The sequence below is a fragment of the Elaeis guineensis genome, chromosome 2, assembly GCF_000442705.2.
Source record: "Elaeis guineensis isolate ETL-2024a chromosome 2, EG11, whole genome shotgun sequence".
In the NCBI taxonomy this organism is placed as follows: Eukaryota; Viridiplantae; Streptophyta; class Magnoliopsida; order Arecales; family Arecaceae; genus Elaeis; species Elaeis guineensis.
The window spans coordinates 97,839,417-97,848,671 of record NC_025994.2 but is presented as its reverse complement, the minus strand read 5'-3'; the positions used below and the strand labels follow the sequence as shown (position 1 = coordinate 97,848,671).

General features: G+C 39.7%; 1 pseudogene; it reads right to left on the bottom strand.

Annotated features, from left to right (window-relative positions):
- Positions 1-496: 496 nt before the first annotated feature.
- Positions 497-5,535, bottom strand: LOC105052264 (cysteine-rich receptor-like protein kinase 6; annotated as a pseudogene).
- Between the last annotated feature and the right edge of the window lie 3,720 nt (positions 5,536-9,255).

Below are 9,255 nucleotides of genomic sequence, written 5' to 3'. Positions count from 1 at the left end.
AGTATGATTTAAGAGATCCATCATCCATGAGGTCTTTACATTGAGTGGCAGGTCTATCTGTTTTGCGAAACAAAAAAAGAAATGAAAGAAAAACGAAAAGAAAAATATCCAGCCTTTCGACGTCAAAACAAGTATAAATCATGAACCAAGCAACATTATAGTTCTATCCTAGTTAAATTTGGATTTCGCAAATTATAATTTGATCCCTATGTTTTGGCATGGTAAAACTACATGCCTATATATAAGCAGCCAGGAATTTTTCCAATATAGCACTTGTTAAGGAGAAATGCGCCTCTCACATTTACGAGATAGTGAACATAACTTGTTAAAGTTTAGTCCTGCCAATATAGTCTAGATAAATCAGCAAAACAAAAAACATGGTCTATATGCTATTAGCTGGATCCCATATATTTATACGCCCAATTTTTCAAACATAATGAGCAGGTGCTTTATCTAAATATAGTCCAGATAACATTAGGTTGCCCATCAAACTGTATAACGCTTGTAATACTAATACATTACTCCCAATGAAGAAGGATGGTCCCTTATTTATTACATCTCAGTGGATAACAAATCAAGTTCCAAGCTGCCATCTCTGTAAAGTTACCACAGAATTACCATATCATGCCATCCTCTGGATGATATCCAGAACAGACCATATCTATCAAACAATACAATTCGCATTGAAATTGAATCCATATTCACCAAAAATATTCAAATCAACTATTGTTCAAAGATGTCTATCAATCTCACACCTCTATCGCGGTTCCATGTCAGTGATTGAGACACCATTCACAGAGATTGGCCTTGATTTTCTTGTTGTGCTTGCATTGGAGCTCTCACTTCCTGATAAACCAGTCCTCACGTCCCTCTCGAGCACAGCTGACTCACTGATTGTACCACCTCTTATAAAGAAGGCAGGTGCCAATGGAGCTGGAAGAGTGACAGAGTAACTTCTGAGCATGAGGATGACTGTTGCCATGCTAGGTCTCTCCACCAACTCTTCCTGGACGCAGAGTAGCCCTATGTGAATGCACCTTAGTACTTCTTGGGCTTGATAGTGATTACCTAGAGTTGGGTCTATGACCTGTAATGCCACTCCTTCATTCCAGTGTTGCCAGACCTATTCAAAGAATAGGTTTAGAGGATTTCAAAATGCTAACATGATAAGAGGATACTGAAAGCTGTGGATCAACCCTTTTTTTTCTTTCTTTTTTGGTTCGGTGGGTGGGGGGGCGGTGTTGGTGGGGGAAGAATGCTTACATAGGTAAGAAGATCTGAAAAATACCCAGATCCCTGGTATCCACAATTCCTCCGGCCAGTCACAATCTCCAAAACTAGTACGCCATAACTGAAAACATCTGATTTGGTGGAGAAGTGCCCATGCAAGGCATATTCTGGTGCCATATACCCACTGCCATACAGAAATTGAGAAGATATTAGATTTTTCTCCATGAAGACATACTTATGATTAAAGTCAGATATCAAAACAGTAATAGACTGGACATCTTTCTGCTAATTATTCAGAAAAGAAAATTAAAAAAGTAGATGCTTACTATGTCCCAGCAATTCGACTAGTGTTTCCTCGGGTCTCGTCTATGCCAAAAAGCTTTGCAAGACCGAAGTCTGAAATTTTAGGATTCATGCGCCCATCCAGCAAGATATTAGCTGCTTTTAGATCCCGATGAATGATCCTTAATCGTGAATCTTCATGAAGATAGAGAAGCCCACGTCCAATCCCTTCAATAATCTTATACCGACTTCCCCAGTCTAGTTGTTGTCGTCCAATGGGATCTATTTCATCCAAGTAAACTTGATAAATTGAACTGATATCGTAATGTATAACCGGTACATTTAGGCTATTGAATCAATATGATGTTAGAAATATTAAGGGCCTATTTGGATGGTTGGATCCAAAATCGTATGAGATTCATGGACCAAGCATAAAAAATATTGAATTATAAGTAGGTCAGGTCCTATATTTATAAGTATCTAGGATCATTTTTGAGTGGGCTGGCCCGAATCCCATAAGAAGAAAAAAATAACCTCAGCAGGTCATTTTTTTCTCCCTATGCGATTTGGGCCAGCCCATTCAAAAAGTGATTCTGAATACTTGTAAACAAATGGCCTGACCTGCTTATAATCCATTATTTTTTATGTTTGGGCCACAGATCCCATAGGATTTTGGGCCCAACCAACCAAACATGCCCTAAGCAGTTATATCATGGGTGGCCTAGCCTCCCTTAAATCAAAAAAAAAAAAAAAAAGCTGCGATATGATGAATATTTACCACAAAATTGCATGGAGAAAAATGCTTTAGCATGCAAAAATGATGCCATCATCATAGAGTCATCTTAATAAATTGACACAATATAAGAAATCAGGTTACGCAAAATGATGGCATTCGCATCTAACCATATATGCAAGGCCAGATAACAGCTGAAACAAAAAAATCCAGAGTAAAGAAGTATGTTCAAGGTAATGCAAAGCTAACTTGGATTGAATAAAGACTATAAAGCAACCTCAAAGTGGTATAACATCTGTCCAGTGTTGTAATAGGCTAGTAGGAATATATACAGCTTAGTTCAGTGAATAGCTCATCACAACAGGGTTATATAAGTTACAAACCTGATGATGTTCCTATTTGCTTAAAACCAAGGAAATACTATGTCAATCCTTATGAAAAATATGAATGTAGAAAATGGAGCATACCAAATAAAAATTTATCAAGGCTTGTATTTGGAAGGTACTCATAGACAAGTAACCTCTCTTGTTCCTCTAGGCAACAACCCAACAACTTAACAAGGTTTCTATGTTGAAGCTTGGCAAGCAAAACAACCTCATTTCTTAGCTCTACTAGTCCTTGCCCTGAACTTCCTGAGAGCCTTTTCACAGCTATTTCTTGTCCATTCCGTAGAGTCCCCTGTATAAGATTTAAGACATAGGAAAGCAATTACTATTTGTCAAATCAACAACAATGTCCACAATTCCATGAGCAACCATGAAAACCTGTCTAGATAATTACCTTGTAAACTGCTCCAAACCCACCTTCTCCTAGTTTATTGGCATCTGAAAAGTTATCTGTGGCAGCTCTAAGGATGCCCAAATCAAATAATAATGATTCTGAGCTTCTGAAATCCTCCTCAACTCCATCAACTACTCACAAAACAAGCTTAATTACATAAAAACCCAGCCCATTGTCCTGAATTGGATTTCTTAGAACAATGATGCAGCAAGAAAGACTTACTGAGTACTCTTCTAAACACTTTCCTTCTTTGTAAGCAGATATAGATGGCAAAAAGGACCACCTGTGTAGCAACGATAGAGACGGCAACAATTAGAACTACTTTTGTAGTGCTATTAACTTTCCCTGCACCAAAAGAAAATTTAGTAATTAGATCCATCATTTTGGCATGGAGATGTAACCAAGGCCAAATGAAACTGCAAATTGCCTACCATACACACAAAAGACCCAAAACTTAAATTGCTTATTGTTTAGACGCAACCTATTTTCCTTCTAAGAAATCAAAAGTAGCAACAAATAAGTTGGCTTTTGAAGTTTATAAACCAAGGTGGACTCTTACAACCTCAAAGGGAAGTTTTATGCCATAACTCTAGCAAGTGCAACATTGGCATACTAATAATATGCAGGAAAATTGCCTGTGAATTATTACATTTGACAGTGATATTCAGAGGTGAATCATGGATGGGGATAGCATTTACTGTGCTGCATGTTTCCAAAAGCTGTAGTACATATGACGCTGAATGTGTTTCTCCGGACCTAAGATTTAAACTTACAAAAGAAATTAAAAAAAATAAAAATAAAAAGAAGAGATTACAGCAGCATAAGCCACCGACATGCTAAGTGGTTTGAAGGAACAAAAACATAGTCATTATTAAAACTAAATTTATTGGTATGCGAAACAAAAGTTCCTTTCATCCAAAACAAAAAAAAATAAAAAATAAAAGGCAAAAATAAAAATTCCGGTTCAACTGCAGAAAAAATCGTGGAGTCTTGCGATTATCTCTATCTAATTATGGAATTCATCATCTGAAGTTGATTGAAAGCACACATACTTCTAAAGATTAACTTAGCGGAAAACTAAAATTCCTATATAGAGTTCATGACGAAGGAGTGGAAAAGCTGAAGATGTAATTTGTTGTTAAAGCCAACCAAATTAACAGTATAACCAATATGGCCCCAAAGACAGAAATTGTCTTTTCCTGCTTTATCCTTATCGGAGTTACTAGTCGTAACGTCCAAATCAAGAACAAGTCAGCACAATATCCACCAAACTCAGCGTTCTGTTTAACTAAATCAGTATTGAGGGAGGCATTCTACATCAAGGGGAGAACTATGCCTACCACCACCTGTCGTGTCTGTGCCATTGCCACCGTCCAGCGAAGAACTCGATCCCGGCGGTGGCGGAGGTGTGGCTAGCTGCGGCGGTGGAGGTGGGGCCACCGGCGGCGCCGGAGGGACCAACGACAGGGGAAAAAAGGGATATAGCTCAAACCTCACGGCACAACTCACCTTCAAGACCTGTACCCCGATAGGCCCGATGCAACAGGTGGGCAAAAACCCGATCGCACGATTGAGACAGATGGAGCAATTTGTCTCCGATAGATCACGGGTACACTATGCCATCCCATATATGTACCCATCTTGCGAGGAATTCGTGATCCCCACCCCAAACTTGGATTCCGCCGCTGCCGCCTGCGACGCGATCTCGTCCATCATATTCCTCATCTGCCGATCGAACACCGTTGGATCCGACACCGTTTTGGAATTGGCAATCTGCTGGGGCAGTTCGTTTTCGAGCTGGCCGAAGAAGCGTTGATCGGAGTAACGAAGGATGCAGAGGTCGAAGCGGATGGCGGCGGACCTGCGGAGGTGGCAGCGGGTGGCGGCGGCCGAGGCGGAGCGGTTGAGGCAGGTGGAACAGTCAGAGGCGGAGACGTCGGGTCGGCATTGGGCAAGGCCGTAGGCGGGGGCTGAGGAGGCTGCGCCGACGGTGGTGTTGGCGAAGTAGCCGGCGTCGCGGGGGGAGGAGGTGAGGTTGGAGAGGAGGACGTCTAGGTTGGAGGAGAAGGTGCTGGGGACCGTGTAGTTGGTGTCGCCGGGGCAGTAGGTGAGGATGGGGTCATTCTGGGAATAAGTTTTGGTTGGAGCTAGAAGCAGAGTATGGAGGATTAGCAGAGGGAATAGAGACAAGATGGATGCCATGAACTGGGAAGAGGAGGGAAACAGTGGAAAGGGAGATGTCGTTTGCACAGCTTCTGATTTGGCTGGAGAGCATGGTGGAGGACAAAACAGCGGATTTGACGGGACTGGCCGCGGTGACGGATTTGATGGATTTTGAAGTTAAATTTGGAAAAACTTTTGGTTGCAACAGGTCCACGATATCATTTTTGGACTGGTTCAACCAGTAATGGACACATCTACGAATATTGGGGGAGGTATAGTTTGGAGAAAAATCCAAAAGCCCCGCGCCCTCCGACCTCCGCGGGCACGATAGAAGTAGCAACTGGACGTCCAGACGCCAATCCTCTCAAATCTGCGCGCGACCCCTTATATTTCACCGATTGCCGATTGCGCGCTTTCCACCGTGCACCGTGCACCGTGCACCGTGCACCGTGCATATGCTTCAGGATTTACCTGATTCACTTGCATGTGGTGCATGCAATAAATTCTCCTGCGAAGGGCCTCCGTATTACATGCATCAAATGCAATTGGACCACGCAAATCCCGGATAACACGCCACGCGACTCTTGTATTTCACCGTTTCTCAATTGTGCACTTTTCATCGTACATGCTTTAAGATTTATCTTGATTGACTTGCATCTGGTCCATGCAATAATTTTTTCAAACAAAATGGCTCCGCGATCAAAATCCACGACGGCCTTTTTCCCATTCCTTTCCCTTTGGTCAAATTTTCTTAATTTTTCTTTTCATTTTTTTTTTCACATAATACCAAACCTCCCCTACAAAGTTCTAAATCCCAAGAGGAGAAAAGAAAAAAAAGGTTATTAGAAAAAACAGAATAAAAAGAAAGAGCCGACTAGAGAAAAGTATAATCATGATTATTTTCTTCCATCAACGATTTTTTTCCCTCATAGACGTGCTTTTTTTTTTTTCGGTAAGAACCTCTCATAGACGTGTTGAATTGGTCCAAAAATGATAGTTTTTCATACATTCGCTTGAGACCAGTTTTAGTGCATTTAATTTGCTGATAGTGCCACTTTGACAATAGAAAACAGGCACTAAAGTCTTGAAAGAGGAATAGGGTTATCATCACGAGTGAAAATGACTGATGCCATTATCATGCCCCAAATTCCACGTTCAGGTCACACGATACAACCGCATATTCCTCCAAATTGTGACCCTAAAATGTATGCAAAGTTGATATTCCTTGAGATTATGGCCCCAAATTTTGCAGGACTTTTGTTTAGTGCAATTCTTTATTTTGGATTGTATTAATAATGCTATTAATAAGATTCTTTATTTTAAGCAATAAGAAGGGCTCTTATTTAAATATTTTTTATTATGGATAGTCTATTAATAAATAAATTTTATTTTTGATATATGAATGAGATGGACAAAAGAGAATTGGATTTACAGCCACTTCGATCTCACCAGATATCGCACCTAGCCAAACCCCTTAAAGTAATGTTTTTAATTTAAGTCCGTGTCATGTAGGGAAAAAAAAAAAAAAAAGTTGGATCTGGTGAATAATGATTTATAAAAATCTCTCAAAAAACTGATTTAAGAAAATTAATTTACTGTTCTTTTGTCCTATGGTAAATAGTGGTTCTTTAATAACTTTATTCATTTTCAAAAGTTTTTAGGTCTTGGTAACCCACAATTATTATTTCCTGTATCACAGTAAATACTGATAACAAAGGAGGTTCATGTAAAACATCAGTGTTCCTGGAGCCATATATTAGAATAGTTTTAAGGAAATACTGATAACATCATTGGGAATTTTATTGAAGATATTCAGTTGGGGAGAGGCCTCAACTCAAATTTACACATTTGTTACTACCCTTCTGGGAATATGCATTGGACAAGCCTTATTGTAAAACATACCTGCATCTTCTGGAGTAAGCTATAAATGATGTTTTTTTCACCTTTGAAATGACTTTTTTTCAAATCAAGTCTAATGATTTTTCATACTGAAGTCCTCTATGTAGTTAAATAAACAACTCTAATGAAAACAAGCACCAATATGTTGTTAACAAGGGGAGGGAGCATGGCAGGAGTATCCTTTTTGCGCTTTTGATAGCCATGTTCATTGGCTAATTTGATGCCAAATTGGTAGGACAAGCATGATATATACGGTCTTGGCCGGGAAAGAGACGAGGAGCAGTTTCTGAGCATGGCATCCTAAGGCCTATCCCGCCAATTACGATGACCATCCAATTCCCCTTAATCTAGTGATCTTGGAGAGGCCTAGTTGTCGGTTAGTCTCCATTCCTCGTCAAATAGCAACAAGTTTGGATGGCTTAAATCTCCAAATATGGGAATCTATCCAGCCAGGAGCATATCCTTTTTTTTTTTTTTGTTTGTTTCTTTTGATGAAATATGAATGAAGTGAGGAACTTCCCCAGAGCTTTATTAGACTACAAGATGTTTACAGAGCAAGTTAGAAAGGGAGAGGTCACATAGGGAGGAGGGCAGTTACAAGCGCAGGGAAGACAGCCTACTAGAGAGCTGGGAGGATATCCTCAAGACAACTAGAATTGCACCGCTGGGCTTAGTCTGTACTGTTGAAAAATGCCTGGTCGATTCTCGCTAAAGAAAAAAATCTGCAAAGCTTTCGATGCTGGTTGTCAAGCTTAAAGCTTACTTCTACTCCTAGATATAGTATATCAGTCTTCCCTCTTTTCTCTTATTGCTCTGGTTCAACATATTGCCCCATTAGGACTAGAGTTTGAAGACAATGATGTTGATTTTTGGATCTATCATCCTCCATGATGACTGCACCACTACTTATTATGGATTATCTCCTGAGTCTTCTACTTCACTATTTTGATGCAGCTCTAAATATTTTAGCCGTGTTAGATTAATCTTTCAAGTTCTGCTTCATATGAGACAAGGATGAAAATGTCTTCTGTTTTGAGTCCTTTTTTTGTTCCTTATTCTGCTCCTATCCTTATTAAGATAATGAGGATATTATGCAGATCCATATCTGCATTTTGGTGGCTGTTAAAAATTTTGAATTTTTGTCTGAGTCTCCTAGCTCACCATCAGTATGGCAGTACATTCATATTTTGGTTTTTAAGTTTGGTTTTCTCATCATGGCACCCAACTCATGTTCTATGATAATGATGAAGATCGACTTCAACGATTCTCTTGACACTTCATTTCTACTCAGATCTTCAGAGTTAATGCAAGCTTTACTCTTGTAGATAGCGAGACGATGATGATGACTTTGCAGATTGAGAAGTCGTTGTGATTCACTTTGCAGCTCTCATTTTGGGAGGTATTAGGCAGTTGGTTTTGTCTGAGTCTCCTGTCTAAATTTTTTTATGCTTGAGATGGTTGGTTTTTTCTTTTTTGTCAGTATGCATGTCTTTTATACTAGAAAGTTGAATCTGAGTCTCTCATTGGTTGCCCAATACTGTACACAATTTTTTATTTATTTTAAATAATTTCGGTGACTAATGTTGCTACTGCACATTAGTCTCCTTTTTACTCAAAAAAAAAAAAAAAAAAAAAGGCCAAGCTCCACCTACCTTATCTAACGCTCTTCACAGAGTGAGGAACAAGATAGAGAGGTTAACTTCTCATAGTAAACCTTAGGGAATTCAACAGAAGTGAAAAACGGATTGACAACCCAATTGGGCATAAGGTATTCCCAGCTTGGGAAAGTCTCCATAGCTTTGTTGAAGGTTTGCTGGGGTATGAGCTCTTTTGCCAAGGAAAATACCACTGTTCCTCTCGAGTCATATTCTCTACTTCAGAGCTAATCTGAAAGAGTCCCAGAATTTCTGTTCTTAGCTCTAGGCATGCTGCTTTAAGAGTCATTTTTCTTAGCCACCTTATTCTGAGAAGAGCACCAACTTAATTCCAACCATGATGAGCACGGTTGCAATTCAATAAGAGGTGACCACCGGTCTCTGAGCTTTCTTTACATACTGGAAACAGAGAAACATGGCTCTCCATTCCCATTTGGTTTTTCTCCTGTATGTAACTTGTTCCACATTGGCCTTTCAAAAAACAAAACCGGTTCCTCATTGCCAACCACTTCT